The sequence below is a fragment of the Pteropus alecto genome, unplaced genomic scaffold (genome assembly GCF_000325575.1).
Source record: "Pteropus alecto unplaced genomic scaffold, ASM32557v1 scaffold122, whole genome shotgun sequence".
Lineage (NCBI taxonomy): Eukaryota > Metazoa > Chordata > Mammalia > Chiroptera > Pteropodidae > Pteropus > Pteropus alecto.
Window position 1 is genome coordinate 662,600 of NW_006431917.1, and position 17,591 is coordinate 680,190.

At 36.2% G+C, this 17,591-nt stretch overlaps 1 pseudogene; it reads right to left on the bottom strand.

Moving 5' to 3' along the window:
• Nucleotides 1–15,536: 15,536 nt before the first annotated feature.
• LOC112469027 lies at nt 15,537–16,497 on the bottom strand (annotated as a pseudogene).
• Nucleotides 16,498–17,591: the final 1,094 nt, after the last annotated feature.

Genomic DNA, 17,591 nt, shown 5'->3' on the forward strand with positions numbered 1-17,591 from the left:
CCCTGCTTTCTTCCCTTATTTTGTTTATTTGTGTCCTTTCTCTTTTTTCTTTAGTGAGTCTAGCCAGAGGTTTGTCAATTTTATTAATTTTCTCGAAGAACCAGCTTTGTGTTGCATTTAATTTTTCTATCGTTTTGTTGTTGTTGTTGTTCTCAATTTCATTTATTTCTGCTCTAATTTTGATTATTTATTCCGTCTTCTGACTTTAGGCTTCATTTGTTCTTCTTTTTCTAGTTTTTTAAGATGAAGTGTTAAGTTGTTTATTTGGGTTCATTCTTGTTTTTTTGAGATACACCCGTAATGATATGAACTGTCCACTTATGTCCACTTTTTGCCATGTCCAAAAGTTTTGATATGTTGTACTATCATTATCATTCTTTCTATGTGTTTCTTGATCTCTCTTTTATTTCTTCTCTGACCCAGTTACTCTTTATCTCCATGTATTTGTGGTTCTCCCCACTTTCTTTTAACAGTTGCTCTCTAAAAGCATTATGATAGAAGACTATGGTTGGTATGATTTCAACCCTCTTATATTTGTTGAGGCTATCTCTGTGTCCCAGTATGTGATCAATCCTTGAGAATGTTCCATGTGCACTAGAAAAGAATGTATAAGCAGCTGTTTTGAGATGGAAGGCTCTGTAAATGTCAATTATGTCCAGTTGGTGCAATGTGTCATTTAAAAATATTATTTCCTTACTGATTTTCTGTTTGGATGATTTGTCCATATCTCACAGTGGAGTATTTAGGTCTCCTAGTATGATAGCGTTGTGGTCTGTTTCTCCCTTTAGTTCTGTAAGTAGTTGCTTTACATATTTCAGGGCTCCCTGATGTTAATAAGTGTTAATATTAGATATTAATAAGTGTTATATCTTTTTGGTACATGATTCCCTTTATCATTATGAAGTGTCCCTCAGTATCTTTCTTTACCTTTTTTATTTTGAAGTCTATTTTTCTGATATTAGTACCGCTACTCCCGCTTTTCTCCTAATGCCATTTCCTTGAAATATCATTTTCCACCCTTTCACTTCTATATTTGTCTTTGGAGCTAAGATGTGTCTCCTGGATACAGCATATGATTGAGTTTTGTTTTTCGATCCATTCTGCAACTCTGTGACTTTTTATTGGTGAGTTCAGTCCATTTACATTTAGGGTGATTATTGAAATATGAGGTCTTCTTATAGCCATTTTATCTTTTGCTTTCTGGTAGCATGGTGTTTCCATTGCTTCCTTGACCTTGTGTTTCTGTGTTCTTTATTTTGGTTGGCCTTTGTGGGTTTTTCTCTGGCCCTTCCTGTTTCATGTTTTATACTTCAGTTCTGAAACTTTGGCATGTGGTTACCATTATGAATATGTAAAGGATAGTTATGTATATATAAAGTCATGCATTTTCTCCTGCGCTTGCCTTATCTCCATTCTCTTTTGTGAATTTGGATCTTTGGATCCTCTCCTTTTTAGTCATTGTTATCTCAAGTTGTCCCTGTGTATGCTGAACATTCATTACTATAATGTTATAACAATTTAGTTCTTATTATTTAAGTTATAATTCCTTGTTCTTAGTAAAGTTTGCACTCCTTTGCTTCTATTTGCCTGATAGTCACTTTACTCCTAATTATGTATTTTTGTTGTTGTTGTTGTTGTTGTTGTTGTTATTTTAGGTGAGCTGATCCTTTCAGTATTTCTTGCAATGCAGGCCTGATCCTTTCAGTATTTCCTTCAATTTTTGTATGTCTGAAAAGGTCTTTAGTTCTCCTTTATATCTAAAGGAGAACTTAGCTGGATACAATATTCTTGGCTGGGAGTTTCTTTCACTTAATAGTTTGAATATTTGATCCCACTCCTTTCTGGCTTGTAAGGTTTCTGCTGAGATGTCTGACAATAATCTAATGCGCTTTCATTTCTAGGTTACCACCTTCTTTTCCCTGGCTGCCCTGAGAATTCTGTCTGTGTCGCTGATTTTTGATAGTTTTAATACAATGTGTCTTGGAGAAGGCTTTTTTTGATTGAGATAATTAAGTGTTCTGTTGAATTCCAAGCTCCAGCTCATTCCTTAGATTTGGGAAATTCTCGTTAACTATTTGTCTGAAAATGCTTTCTAGTCCTTGCTCCTTTTCCTTGCCTTCGGTAATGCCCATTATTCTTATGTTTCTTATCCTGATGCTAACAGCTAGTTCTTGTATTTCTCTTTCATTATTTTTCATTCTTCGGTCTCTCTCTTCTTCCTTCTGATTTATTTCTAGATTTCTATCTTCAATGTCACTGATCTTTTCCTCCATTTGGTTGACTATTTCCCAAGCTTGCTATTTCATTTTTTAGTTCTTGCAGAGTGTTTTTCATCTCCAGAAGTTCTATTCTGTTCTTTTTGAGGGTTCAATCTCCTTGAAATCTCCTGCTAAAGAACTCATCCTGCTCATCTAGTCGTTTTTTTAATTCCTGAAATTGTTGATATGACTCATTTCAGAACTCACTGAGTCTTTTCAGAACTACCATCCTGAAGTTTTTGTCATTTAAGTTGCATATTTCTATGTCTGTAAGCTTATTAGCTTACTTTCTGGAGATTTTTCTCTTTTTTTTTCTGAGATGCCTTGTTGCCTTGGTTGTTCATGGTGTTTAATGGACTATTTCTCCACCTGGGCATTAGTGGATGTGTGTTCTGCTTTTTTTTCCAGAAAGAAGATTTATTATATAAAGGTCACTCATTAGTCTGTTGCAAAGAAGGAGTTTTTGTTTTGGTTTCTAGTAGGTGTTGTCTAAGCCTTTTGGATCCCTGCTTTATCTAAAGTCTTAATCATTCCTTTTTTTTTTCTTAGAGATATTCAATCACGCTCGCTATCTGCAGTCTCAGTCTCTGTCAGTGTTAGTGACAGTTTTGGTAGTGTTTGCTCAGATATCCCTGGGGCTCCGCTTTGTTCGGTCTTGAGGATATGGGGAGAGGGGCCCTTGGGTTGGGGAATGGGGGCTGCTGCCCAGCTTCGCATTTTGAGTTTCGCAAAACTCCTTCTTTGCAACAGACTAATGAGTGACCTTTATATAATAAATCTTCTTTCTGGAAAAAAAAGCAGAACACACATCCACTAATGCCCAGGTGGAGAAATAGTCCATTAAACACCATGAACAACCACAGCTGGTAATAATCAATTCTGTTTCTCTGCTGCCCAACCACAGCTGGTAATAATCAATTCTGTTTATTCTGATTATTACCAACCACAGCTGGTAATAATCAATTCTGTTTCTCTGCTGTCCTCACTTCTCTGCCATTCCCACTTCTCTCCCTTCTGCCTTGATGCCTGAGCACTGCCACAGGCTGCGTGGAGCTCACTTCTCTCCCAGGCAGAGCTGTTCAGGGAACTCGCTGCACCTTCCCCCTTCTCCCTCCTCCTGCAGGGTATTCCCGTGGCTGCGAGAGGCAGCTTCTTTTTTTCCCAGCGTACCACCTGACTTGGCTTTCTGACCTGTGGTAGAATCCATACTCAGATGTGCTGATGTGCAGTTTGGATGTTTTTTGTTGAGTTTTAGATCTTCAGCTTGTTATTTCAAGGGGAGAGATTTGGGACATCTCTCACTCTGTCATGTTTTTGACATCACTTGAATAATTATTCTTTTAGCCCAGTGTCTATGCCACTACTCTCTCTTCAAAATGATTCAATTTCCTTTCACGTTATCTCTTTACTTTAAATTAACAAACTGCCATGGAAAAGTAACTTCATTGTTAATTACCTCTACTATTAATTTTGACTTTTGTCTTTTCAATCTTTTTGTTAACTTTATATCTTCTAGGCTGCAAGGCTTCCTGCTACTCCCAAATGCTGGAACAACCTCACATTCTCTGTCTGCAGGGCCCTTAGAATAGGCTTCTAAACATTTTTATTCCTGGTAAGCAGGGACTACAGCCCTATCTCAGTTTTGAAAAAGTTACAGAAGATAGTCTTATGTCCCTCAACATCCCCTTACGAATAACAGAATAAAATCTCTTTGGGAATAATGGGGAAGGAGGCAAGAGAATTAAAATGTTAAAACAAGCTATATTCAGAGACTGCTATATGCTGATCAGCACTGCAGCCAGGCCAAGGGGACACCTGCAGAACAAAGGAAGATTTCTGCTAGCATTACTAACAACCCATTTCCCACACCTGTGAAGGGGAAACAGGAAAAACAGAGTCCTTAAATGGCTACCCTACACAAAATTGTTCATTCTCTATGGCTAAAACCATCGGGAACCTATGGAATAAAGGCTGGGAACTGCCATCAGGCCTCTTTCATGCTACATGTCCTTACCCTTTTCATGCTACGTTCTCTTCCTCTTCCTCACTATATGTCCATATTAAAGAAAGTCTTTTAAATTGTAACTCGCAGGAACTAAAGAATGATATATAAACTGAATTCCTCAAACACTTGGAGTCCCTTTCAGTCTCTTTCTCTGGGTCCCTCTCACTGCCTTTACTCTGTCTTTTCTCTGTGTCTTTCTCTTGGTACTGTTTACTCTGTCTCTCTCACTGTCCTTATCTTTCTTAGGCTCTCACTCTCTGCATCTGAGAGGAGACCACACTTTGCCTGTGGAATGTTACCCCTTTTCTAATAAACTTTCTTTTTTGCCTCTAACTCTGGCGTGTGTGTTGAATTCTTTCTACACACTCCACCAAAAGACCCTGTTCTTCTCTGTGTAGGACTGGGTCTCCCCCAACTCAGGGAAATCTGCCCTATCCCTCATCACTTGAATTCTTATGGCATTAGACAAGAACCTGGTCACCAGAGATCCATGTTGGGGTCCCTACCTGGACTCTCCTCCATCTCAGCCCCAGGGAGGCGTGTCCCTTGGTAGTCACAATGGTTGGCCATGAGAGCTTTTGCTTGGACACAATCTGAACTGGGTGTGACAGGGGATGATCCCCCTCCTACTCCCAAAGCCACCATTTAGTGGTCAGTGGCAGACACAGAGGGGAGCTATTAGGGTGCCAATACCACTGGGTGTGAAAGAATTCACAAAGTCAGGAAGTAAAAGGTTTATTCACTTTCCAAGCCAGGAAACAGACCAAACATTAAGAGTAACGCTGGCCCTGCAGGATAAGGGTTTTGAGCTTTTAATGAGTTGTAAAGGGCAGGGCAGCTGATGTTTGTAAACAGCTGTGCAGACTGACAAGAAACTTGGGTATTCTTTGATGTTATCTAAAGCAAGGTCCCAGGATGTAGTTAATTAACTGCACGCTTGCTTTTCTTGGTATCTTTTCCCAAGCTTGTGAACTGAAGCTTGAGGGAAAGAAAAATTAGAGGGGCCTTGGGGTCCCTTGCAACTTCACATTGGTTATTGTGGTTGCTAGACAGGCCGACTGCGGCATAGGCCCTTGGGTCCGAGAGCACTTCACTCCTTTGCTGCCCACCCTGGGGCCAGAGGCAACATGTACAAGGTAAAAAGCCGGTCTAAGTCCCAAAAGCAAAGGAGTTCCTTGCATTAGGTTGTCTGTTGGGGCCTGGGATAAATGTTTAATTTTATAACTGCCAAACAGCTGTCCAAAGTGAATATACTCTTTACACTCCTATCAGCAATATATGAGAATTCTAAAGCCTCAACATCCTTGTTACGGATTCGAGGTTTGTGTGCCTGATTGTTCTAATATCTAATATTCAAACCGTCAGAGTCTGAAATAAGGAAAGTTGATGAAGAAGGCACCAGCTCAAGAAGATAGGGAACTTTAACTCTTCTGCAAATCCATCTTAAGAGAGCCCCAAATTCAGGCCTTTTTTTATGTCAAGGGAAGGGAAGAGGGGCAGGAGATGCTGTTGGGTGAGGACTTTAGGCAGTTAGTCCCCAACAGGGATCCAAGGAAGAGCCGGAAATCTCTAAATCTCTTAATTCTGGGTTAGTCTGTTTACCTCCACAGATGTGTGAGTCTGGTCTTGAGGCTCCAGTAAATCTTTGATAAACAGCCTTTGTTTTGTATATAGTCACCCACCTTTTTAGGAGAGGCACCTTCTGACAAGGCACTGTTTTTGCAAAATACTCAAGCCTCAAGCAGAATTCCTGCAGTTAATTAGCATATCTGTAGCAGGAACTATTAGCTCCAGTGAGAGAGAGAAGAGAGGGAGAAAGAGAAGGAGGAAGAGAGAGAGGGAGCGCTAGGGCCTGAGAGCATTTACTCTGTTACACTCTCACTGAAATTTGGTCTTACCAGGTTTTGTTTTGTTGTAATTTTTGTTTGTTTTTGGTAATTTTAACCATTCTAGAAAATATTAAGTGGTTTCTCACTATAAAACATAAAGTGGTTTCATTATAGTTTTTCTGGTGATGAGGATGACTCTGTAGGGGAAGAAAACTTTTCCTGTCTTCACTTCTAGGTTTTTTGGCTGGTCTAATAATTAAATTGACATGAAACAGATTTACAGAAGAAAAGTAATTTAATTTTGTCCATATGAGAACCCCAAAAATATAAGACTCAAAGACAGACAACTGAGCCTTAAATACCATCCTGGGCTAAGGAGAAGGAGGTAAGGATCTAGCACTTCAAAGGGGAGGAAGACAATTCACATGAAGATGGTAGAACAAATGTTTGGTACACGAATGTGTGCCAGGCCATGCAAACGTCTTTCTGATATTAAAAAAATATATAAAAATAAAAATCATCTCTAATATTAACTCTCTTCCTGGTGATGCAAGACAGGATGAATCTCCCCGTGGGGAGATTCAAGTCCTGTACCAAGAGAGCACATAGGAAAGAATTCAAGTGCACGCAAGAGTTAGAGACAAAAGTATACTAGAGAAGGAATAACGCTCCATAGAGAGTGGTCTCCTCTCAGAGACAGAGAATGAGAGAGACAAACTTGTGTGGAACTCAGTTTACAGTCATTCTTAGTTTCTACGAGTTATAATATAAAGACTTTGTTTACCTGTTTTCCTTTGATGGTATGGGCATACAGTGTGAAAGATATGGGTATGCAGCCTTACGAGCATGCTAGCAATTTTTGTTCTATAGATTCCCCATGGTTTGGCGATAGAGAATGAATAGTTGGGTTTATTTGTGTAGAATATGACTTAAAGACTGTATTTTCCTTTCATAGTGTGGGTAAATTGTTAGTAATCCCAGTAGGAATCTTCCTTTGTTCTGAAAGTTTCCTGTGGTTTGTCAGCAGCATGGTTGTAGGATCTGGTTTAACATTTAGTCAGTTTATATAGTTCTCATGTCTCTTCCCATATCACTGGGACAGGCCTTCTATCTGAATTCTTTTAGGCAGTTATGGGAGAGATAAACAAAACTCTTCCAGAGACTGATGGGTCCTAATTGCCTTTAGCTCAAAACAATCTACATGCAAAATGGCATATGCATTCAAGAGTTGTACTTATAAAAGTGAAGATTATAGTGTTTATTGACCGGGGCTGAGAGTGAGGGAAATGGGAAGATGTTGGTCAAATGGTAAAAAGGTTCACTTATGCAGGATGACTAAATTATGCAGATCCAATGTACAGCATGGTTACTAGAGTTAATAATAGTGGATTGTATCTTTGAAATTTAAGAGAACATCTTAAATATTCTCACTACAAAAAAAAAAAATGTAGCTATGTGAACTGATGAATATGATAATTAGCTTGATGGTGGTAATCACTTCACAATGCATAAGTGTATTTACTCTTTTATAACTTTGTGCAACTCCTGGATCTGCAGCTGTACCAACTTGCAATTATACCTACAAAGTATGAGGGTTCCCTTTTCTCCACATCCTCGCCAACATTTGTTGTTTTTTGATTTATTGATGATAGCTGTTCTGACAAGTGTGAGGTGATATCTCATTGTGGTTTTAATTTGCATTTCTCTGATGGTTAGTGACTTTGAGCATCTCTTCATGTCTATTAGTCATCTGTATTTCCTCTTTGGAAAAGTATCTGTTCGGGTCTCCTGCCCATTTTTTAATTGGATTGTTTGTTTTTCTGTTGTTGAGTTGTATAAGTTCTTTATATATTTTGGATTTTAACCCCTTATCAGATGTATCATTAGTGAATATCTTCTCCCAAACAGCCGGTTGTCTTTTTGTTTTGTTGGTTTCCTTTGCTGTACAAAAATATTTTAGTTTGATGGAGTCCCATTTGTTTGTTTTTTCTTTTGTTTCCTTGCCCAAGGAGATATAGCTGAAAAGAAATTCCTGTAATATCAGAGAGTTTACTGCCTGTGTTTTCTTTTAGAAGTTTTATGGTTTGGGGTCTTACATTTAAGTCTTTAATCCATTTTGAGTCTATTCTTGTATACGGTGTAAAAAGGTGGTCCAGCATGTATGTGTCCAATTTTCCCAAACCATTTATTGAAGAAACTGTCTTTACTCCATTGTATATTCTTACCTCCTTTGTCATATAGGCATGGATTTATTTCTGAGATCTCTATTCTGTTCCACTGATCAATGTATCTGTACCATGCTGTTTTGATTACTGCAGCCTTGTAGTATAGTTTGATATCAGGTAGTGTGATACCTCCAACTTTGTTCTTCTTTCTCAAGATTGCCATGGCTGTTAGGGGTTTTTTATGGCTCCACATAAATTTTAGGATTATTTGTTCTAGCTCTCTGAAAAATGCCACTGGTATTTTTGACAGGGATTGCACCGAATTTATAGATTGCTTTGGGTAGTATGGCCATTTTAACGATGTTGATTCTTCCTATCCGTGAACACAGTATATGCTTCCATTTATTTGTATCTTCTTCAATATCTTTTTTCAATGACATAATTTTCTAAAAACAGGTCTTTTACCTTCTTGGTTAATTTGATTCCCAGGTATTTTATAGTTTTCGATGCAGTTGTAAATGGGATTGTTTTCTTAGTTTCTCTTTCTGAAAGTTTATCATTGGTCTATAAAAATGCCAATGACTTCTGAATATTTATTTTGTAACCAGGTATTTTACTGAATTCATTGATCAATTCTAACAATTTTTTTGTGGAGTCTTTTAGGGTTCTCTCTATGTTATCATGTCATTTGCAAATAACAAGAGTTTTACTTCTTCCTTTCCAATTCGGATACCATTTATTTCTCTTTTTTGTCTTATTGCTGTGGCTAAGACTTCCAAAACAATTTTGAAGAGGAGTGGTGTAAGTAGGCATCCTTGTCTTATTCCTGATCTTAAGGAAAATGCTTTTAGCCTTTCCCCATTGAGTATAATATTAGCTTTAGGTTTGTCATATATGGCCTTTATTGTGTTGAGATATGTTCCCTCTATTCCCACTTTACCGAGAGTTTTTACTCCCAGGAATAAATCCAACTTGATCATGGTGTATGGTATTTTTAATGTATTGCTGAATTCGGTTTGCTAATATTTTGTTGAGGATTTCTGCATCAATTTTCATAAGAGATATCAGCCTGTAGTTTTATTTTTTTGTAATGTCTTTGGTTTTGGAATCAAGGTAATGGGGGCCTTTTAGCCTGCAAAGTTTCCATTGAAAAGTCAGCAGATATTCTTATGGGGGTACCCTTGTAAGTAACTAGCTTCTTTTTTCTTGTCTTTGACCTTTGGCATTTTAATTATGATGTGTCTTGGTGTAGGTCTGTTTGAATTCCTCTTGTTTGGGACTATTTGTGCTTACTGAACTTCTATGTTTAATTCTTTTGCCAGGTTAGGGAAGTTATCTGTCATTATTTCTTCAAATAGAGTCTCAATCCCTTGCTCTGTCTCTTCCTCTTCAGGTACTCCTATGATCCAGATATTTTTATGCTTCATATTGTCCCAGAGGTCTCTTAAAGTGTCCTCATTTTTAAAAAATATTTCTTGTTATTGTTGTTCTGATTGGGTGTATTCTGTTACCTTGTCTTTCAATTAGCTGATTCGATCTTCTGCTTCATCCAGTCTACTGTTGAATCCTTCTAGTGTATTTTTCATTTCAGTTACTGTATTCCTCATTTCTGTCTAGTTCTTTTTTGTGGGTTCTATGTCCTTTTTTATGCTGTTGAGGTTCTCATTGTGCTCATCCATTCTCCTCATAAGTTCATTGAGCATCCTTATAACCATTATTTTGAACTCTGTCTCTGGTAGATAGCTTGCCTCCATTTCATTTAGCATATTTTCTAGAATTTTCTCCTGTTGTTTCATTTGCGACATGTTTGTTTTCTCATTTTATTAGCCCCTCTGTGGTTTGTTTCTATGTGGTTTGTTTCATCTCGCAGACTTGGCCAAGATGGCCTAATGTGGAAGGTGTCCTGTGTGGCCCAGTGGTGCACTCTCCCTGACTCCTTATGCCAGGGGCTCTGGATGTGATTTTTGTGTGGGTTATGTGTGATCTTCTGTTGTCACCAAGCCTTTATTGTTGTTAGTAGATCAGCAGATGGGATTAACGTTCAGGCTAATTGTGGGAATTGGCTGCACCCACAGGATTAGAGTTGTTGTGTGGGGGCTGACCCCACTGAGTGGGATTTTCCCTAGCAGGCTTGTGTACTTGTTGCAACCACCCTTTGTGTGTATCACTGATGGGACTAGTCAAAAGTTGCTCTGTCTAGTGCCAGCCTCCAGATGCATTGGCTCCCCCATAGGCCAAGGTCAGCTGCTGCTTTTGATTGCTCAGGGCTACCCGATGAGAACTACAAAGCGATCCATAGATGGTTGTTGCCTATGCTGGATTGGCTTCCATGTGTCTCCTTTATGTTATCAGATATAGGTATTAAGATCAGCTGGACTTCAGGTGATTCTCCACGTTGATTATTTTATAATTTGTTTATAATTTCAGTGTGGACCTGGGAGGAGACAAACCCTGCTTTTACCTAGTCTGCCATCTTCTCCTCTCTCTGCCTGCATTCTTTCGTCCCCTGCAGTTCATTATTCCAATTTTTAAGTGGAAATATTTGTAATATGCTCATCTTTCTCCATGAGTATTGTCATATACCATGAGATCATTTTTGCTCTTAGGATGCAAGATACAACATGGACAACTTGGCCTCCTATGCCTAAATTAACTAAAATCTAATTTTCCATCCAGCTTCGCCCCACACCACTTGCATTATAACTGAGGGTCAATGTTTCCCACCCCAGTTTCTTAAAGGTCCATCACACATGCTAACCGTTTGTATGGAACTTATCTCAAAATCCTACATCCAAGTAAATCTTGGAAAAATATAATATCTCATATTAAAAGGTAAACTCAAAGACATTTCCAATATCTCCTCAAGATTTCAGGACAAACTGTTTGGACTCTGACTTTCTCTACTGTGGCCATAAGTAAAAAAGAATTATAATAATTACAGAAGAGTTCACTTAGTATGGCCATTATAAATGACTCATATTAGAACAAATTCTCAGTCTGTGATTCTGTCTGCAATGAGACTGCCTTGTATTTGTGCAGAAGATTCTTTGAGGTATGCATATACCTCAAATAATGAGAGACATGGTAAAAATTTAAATTTTTCTAATGAGGTAAGTAGATTGTTTCTTTCTCCCAGGTTACAGAGACAAGAGCCTGAAATCACAGGAGTCACAACTGAAGAAAATAAAGGGGATGAGAGCTGGGAAATATGCATTGATTCAGGCAGAGGAGCTGACCAGCCACCAAGTGGTCTTATAAATAAAAAGAAAAATAACGGTAAGTAATAAAAAAGATGGTATAAAAACATACAATGTTACTCACATATACATACATACAAATGTATATATAAAGATATTTCCAAAGTTTGATGTATTCCTTTACATAACACAATGTATTGACCACCGTTATCAGTGCTTTACCTATTCCGACTTATTTAATATTCAGAACTCTGTGCTTTAGGAAATAATAATTCTCCTTTTACAGACAAGGATAATTTAGCCAAAAGAATGTTAATAATATATCTAAATATTGGTAGAGTTGAGACTGGAATCTGTAAGACCTGTCTGCAATGGTGTTACCATTGTGCTATACTCTCAAAGCTACCTGGCTGTGCTTTTTAAACAATCCATATGTCTGTTTGTATGTATATAAATATTACATGTATATAAATATATAATTATGAATAAAATATAAATATAATTATGCATGTATATAAATATACAATTATTAAACATATTTATTAATAATTATAAATTTGATTAATTCATAAGTGTGCTGATTTATCATTTTCATTTTTGTTTTATTATACAGACATATATCACTTGCGTATTCAAGGGCCTTAATAAAATGTAGATGCTCTGAATAAATTTCCATAACCAGACTGGGTTTGCTAAATATGGGCCAATATTTGGATAGCAACATAGACAACTCTATACCTAATTTTTGCCAGTGAGACCAACCACAGAAATTATATATAACATTGGTTTTGCTCTAAGCTATGGTATATGAGATTTAAATAAGAAATAAAATATTTTATGGTAGAATTAATCATCACTAGAAAATATACAATTACGTTTTTTAGAAAATTTAACTGAAAATAATCAGAGTTTTGGGAATGATAACGAAATACAAGACAATAACGAAAGAGGAAAATTCAAGGCATTAATTTTTGTATTGAATAAATTGAAATGGGAGAAACAGAAGAAGGAGCCTAAAAATGACATTAGAGTTTTTTTTAACCAGACAGATATCATGATATATTTGAGCTTGAAAAATTCTGAAGTCCTTAATTTTTTTCCTGACAAAACCCCTCAAGTGGAATGCTAATTTTTCTGAATATCTCCTTCCCTAACTTCAGAAAGGAAAATTGTCCGACCTTGAAAAACAGATTACAGTTATTCTCAGGAGAGACCTAATTATCATCTCCATTAAACATATCAAATCCAATAAGAGAAAAATAATACTTTTCAGCAATTACCAGTCAGTCACCTTATGTACACAGAGATGAATGATTCAATTAGCTCCATCGAATGCATTATCACATGCACAGAATTTTTGTGAAATGACTATATTAATCATGCACATTTCTCTATGATTTCTGTAGAGCAGATTGAATTGCAGATTAATTTATGAATTATAGTCTTAAAGATCATAAAAATCAGACTTTATTACTGCTTGGAACACATTCTAATAATCATCATCGGGAAGAATTATATTAAAATATGCACACAGAAATATACACATTCACATAAATATGCACACTCACAACATATGTACAAATGTACGGACATATATACACACATACATACCCATACAACACAGAATTCAGTACATTAAAAATGTTCTTTGTATAAGGTAAAAAAATGAAGTTTAATAATCCATAAATATATTATAGAAGAGTATTATATATTTATAAAATGTAAATTCTAATAGAGATATGAAATGTAATAAAACTACACAAAATACCTATATTAAACACCTTAAATAATATTTATGGCTACTGTAAAAGAAACTGATTTTATTAACTAAAATGAGATACTACATTCTTTTTTCTTTTTTAGAATCAAAAGAAAAGTTTATTAGAAAAGGGGTAACACTCCACAGGCAGAGCATAGTCTCCTCTCAGAGGAAGAGAGAGGGACCGAGATACTACATTCTAATGGCTTATTTCACTATGAGTATTTTACAGAAATGTAAAGACATAGTTAAATAATATGAACACCTGATTAACAAATATATATTTATATATATATATATATTGTGTATAATTTTTATTCGCATTAATAAAACATTTCATAGCCAAATCTATATGCCAGATAATGCTGTATGCTGTGTAAAATGTATAGCATTTTTATATTTTAATTATGCTAAAACAGTGCTAAATGAAAAAAAACTAAGTCTATACCTTAATAAGTTAACAAAAGAAAATTAATTCAACTGTCCTCACTCCTTCATGTTTTGACTGGACTTGGTGACTCTCGTCCAAGTAATAGAAGATGGAGATGAACACATGGTAACTTTATACCCGGAAAACACTATCTCAACTAACTGATCAAGGTTAACTTGCATGAATTCCCTGATATGACATGACATGTTGAAATGAGATATTCTTACAAACACGTATAAAAAAAAAAAAAATCAGACAAACCCAAATTTAGAGATATTCTAAAAAGTACCTGACCAGTCCTCTTCAAACCTGCCAAGGTCAGGAAAACCTAGGAAAGACTGAGAAACTGACACAAAATAGAAGAAACTGGGTGGACGAGATGACTAAAAATAATGTATTCTGGAATGTATCCTGGAAGAGAAAAGGACAGTGTTAAAACTTGGAATACGTGAATAAAGTTCGAGGTTTAGTTAATAGTAATGTGCCAATGTTAGTTTCTTAGTTTTGTTAAATGTATCATGATGATTGAGATGTGACCATCAGGGAAAATGGGTAAAGATTATATGAAAACTCTCTGTATTATCTTTGCCTCTTTGCTGTGAGTCTAAATTTATTCCAAAAATATTTACATTAAAAATTCCAACTGTTTTTAATTATAGAGAGTTACATTGAATTATTGAATACATTTGAGTTAATATATCCCTTGGTGACTTCAAAAGCAATAAAACTCATTTAACAATAGATTTATGTCTTTTGTCCCCAGATTGCTACTACTTTACTGCTCCAAGCTTGATGAAATCCTCCTCCATAAAACTGCTTCTTAGAATTGGAAATGAATGAGACTACTTTAAACCTGTTTCTTGTTAACAGATCCAACTGGCATCAAGACTAAACACAGAAAGTCTGTCTTCTAAGGGTCACCAAAATCCATTCAATTTGATACCACAAATGAAATGTCTATTTAATGTTTGCTTCCCACCTACACCTTTAAGATATCAGCCGATACATTGTGTTGCTGTAGATTTGAGGTTCTGAGGTAAAGGGTGCTAGACTCAGGCAGTTGGAAGAAAATGTGGGGAGCTACAGGCAACTGCGGCATAGCTCTTTATTCCAGCAAGGGCATAGCCCACCTCTCAGGACAGCGGCATCTTTATATACACAGGTTAAACAATAGCGGCACACTGCTAAGTTACAGAAGCCTGCATCTGCCTACTGGACACATAGTTACATAAGGGGAGAAGTGCTGAGTCACTTTCACCAGGAAGCTGGGTGTCGAGAGGAAGCATGACTACAGCCATCCTTCTTTCTCCTCACACATATCTTTCTATGTTTTCCTTTGTCTCCTGCAGTTTACCTGGAAATATTTTAATATGCCAATCTCCATGAGCATTTTCATATTTTGAGTGATCATCATATCTTTTAGGATGAAAGGTCTAATATTAACAATTTGGCCTCTATATGCCTATAAAATTAAAACCTAAATTTCCCTCTAGGTTCCCCCCAGGCAACTTGCATTATAATTCGGGGACACTGTCCCCTACTCCAGTTTCATGAAGGACCAGAACACAAGCTAATTGTGTTTATAACTGTCCTCAAAATCTCATGCCCAGTTAAATACTGGGAAAAATATCTCAAAAAATATACAGTGTCAAAGACATTTCCAGTATGTTTACATTAGTGCAGGACTTTTTTTTTTTTTTTAACACTGATTGGACTCAGCTCTTCTCTACTGCAACTGTTAATAAAGTAAAATTATACAGCTACTTATATAATAATTATACAAGATTTCATTTACTGTGGCTATTATTATTTACTATTAATTACTAGAGCATTCTCTGTCTTTTTTTCACAACTCTATCTGCTTATAATTGTGTTTAAGATTCTGTTGGGGATAAGTATATCAGTGACTGAACACAGTGAAAAACACAGAATTTATATTTTTCTGATAAGATGAGGTCATTACATATTTCTTCCAGCGCATGTACAGAAGAGCCTGAATACACAGGGGTTATAAATCAAGAGAATAAAGGGGCTGCAGTTGGGAAACACACATTAAGACAGAGGCATTCACTAACCACCTGGAGCTCTTACCAAAAAGAGAAAAACAAATGTAAATGATGGGCAAGGGGTATAAAAAGGTACAAAAGTGCTCACTAGGACAAGGATGGTTTGGGTAACCCTGGTCTCAGGGAGAAATTTAGGTGAGATATTGTTCCTACGAATATGATAGACTCTTTGTTTATATCTGTACAAGATGAAAACCATGGAGCTGCTAGCCCATAGCATGAGTCCCAAACACAAACATCAGGGGTAGATATGAATACTGCATATAGTAACTCTGCACTTTTGTCATGAAGTGTAGTTGAACAGTACTTAAAATCTATACTTGTACCGATGTTTTTGTTACTCCATTTTTCAGTCACATACATAGGTGCAATGTTTTTTACTAGCATGTGGAGAATCCAGTACAGGATATTGGAGGAGCCAATGTACTATGGGGCTTTTCCTTTAAGCTTTGCCCACCTGGAGTTTCTGGGACTAATTGTCATGGCCTGGAAGACACTCAAGAGGCAGGTGGAACAAAGGACACACCCTGGCCACTCTGTGAATGTAGAAAAAAACTTTGCATCCAAAATCGCCGAGAAAATGTTTCAATCCAAAAACTGCAATTGTCTCGAATTCCTCTAGAGAAAGAGAAATGACCAAGGAGTTGGCTACAGTCAGGTGCCTGAAAATCAGATCTGTAGATCTTGATCTACCTCCACTGAAGTAAAAGATATAAGAGTGAGAAATTTCCCAGGATTCCAATCTGGACCAGGAAGATCATTCTAATTTTCAAATCCATGGAGGCCATTTGGTTACTTTCCAGGGCTTGTATTCATTCTCTAAACAGAGGATTTTGCATGGAGACATGAGTATGGACTACCGTTTTCAGGGGGAATTAAATCCAAAATTTTCCACTAAATATCACTTCCCCTCTGAGAGTTTATTTCTAATATATATTTTCTTTTGTTGAGAGTTTGAAAGTCTGATACGGCACTTATAATGTATGGGTCACTATTTTTAATGCTTTATTTTTAACATATTTAGTATTTACAACTCTTTGAGTGAAGACCTAACAATATTCTCCTTTTACAGACAAAAAGAATTCAGCTGACAAGAAGTTAAAGAACTCAACTAAATGTCAGAGTATAACCTGAGTAGCTTGGTTGCAATGACACTGGTGTTTTCCATTGTGCTATTTCTTCATATCTTTTATGTTTTTTAAATAATCCAAATATAAACTGTCATATTTAAAACTTGTATTTTATGTTTAATGTGCTAATAATTTTTGATTATTTAGTCTGTTGACTAATATCACTTGTGAATGAACATTTGACTGTCTTAATAAAATGCCAATGCACTAAAAAATTTTCCATTTACAAAGTGACTTTAGAGGAAATGGGTCCATATAGGGATAGCAATAAATCACATCATATATTTTGCCAATAATATCTACTACATAAAATATTGCATAATATGGGTTTTTTTCCATAAGCAATTGAATTTAAAATTTAAATAAGTAATAAAATATTTTAGGGTACAAAATAATCTTCATTTTATGTAATAAAACAAGTACAGTACACAAAATATAATTTGAGACATGAAATTTCATGCACTGAATAAATTCAATTAGGAGAAACATGACTATGACACTGAAAATGACATTAGAAAATTAGAAATTAGAAAAAATATCAGAAGGCATATTTCAGCCTGAATAATGCTGAAGTTTGTTCTGCTGTCTGAATCTCTCAAGAATGAAGTTACTTTTCCATAAAAAACTCCTTCACTAACTTTGTGAAGGAAAATTGTCCCATCAAGAGTACAAGTATTTTCAGAAGAGACATAATTAACACTTCCATTAAACTCATCAAACCTAAGAGTAAAATAATTATATGTCAGCAAATA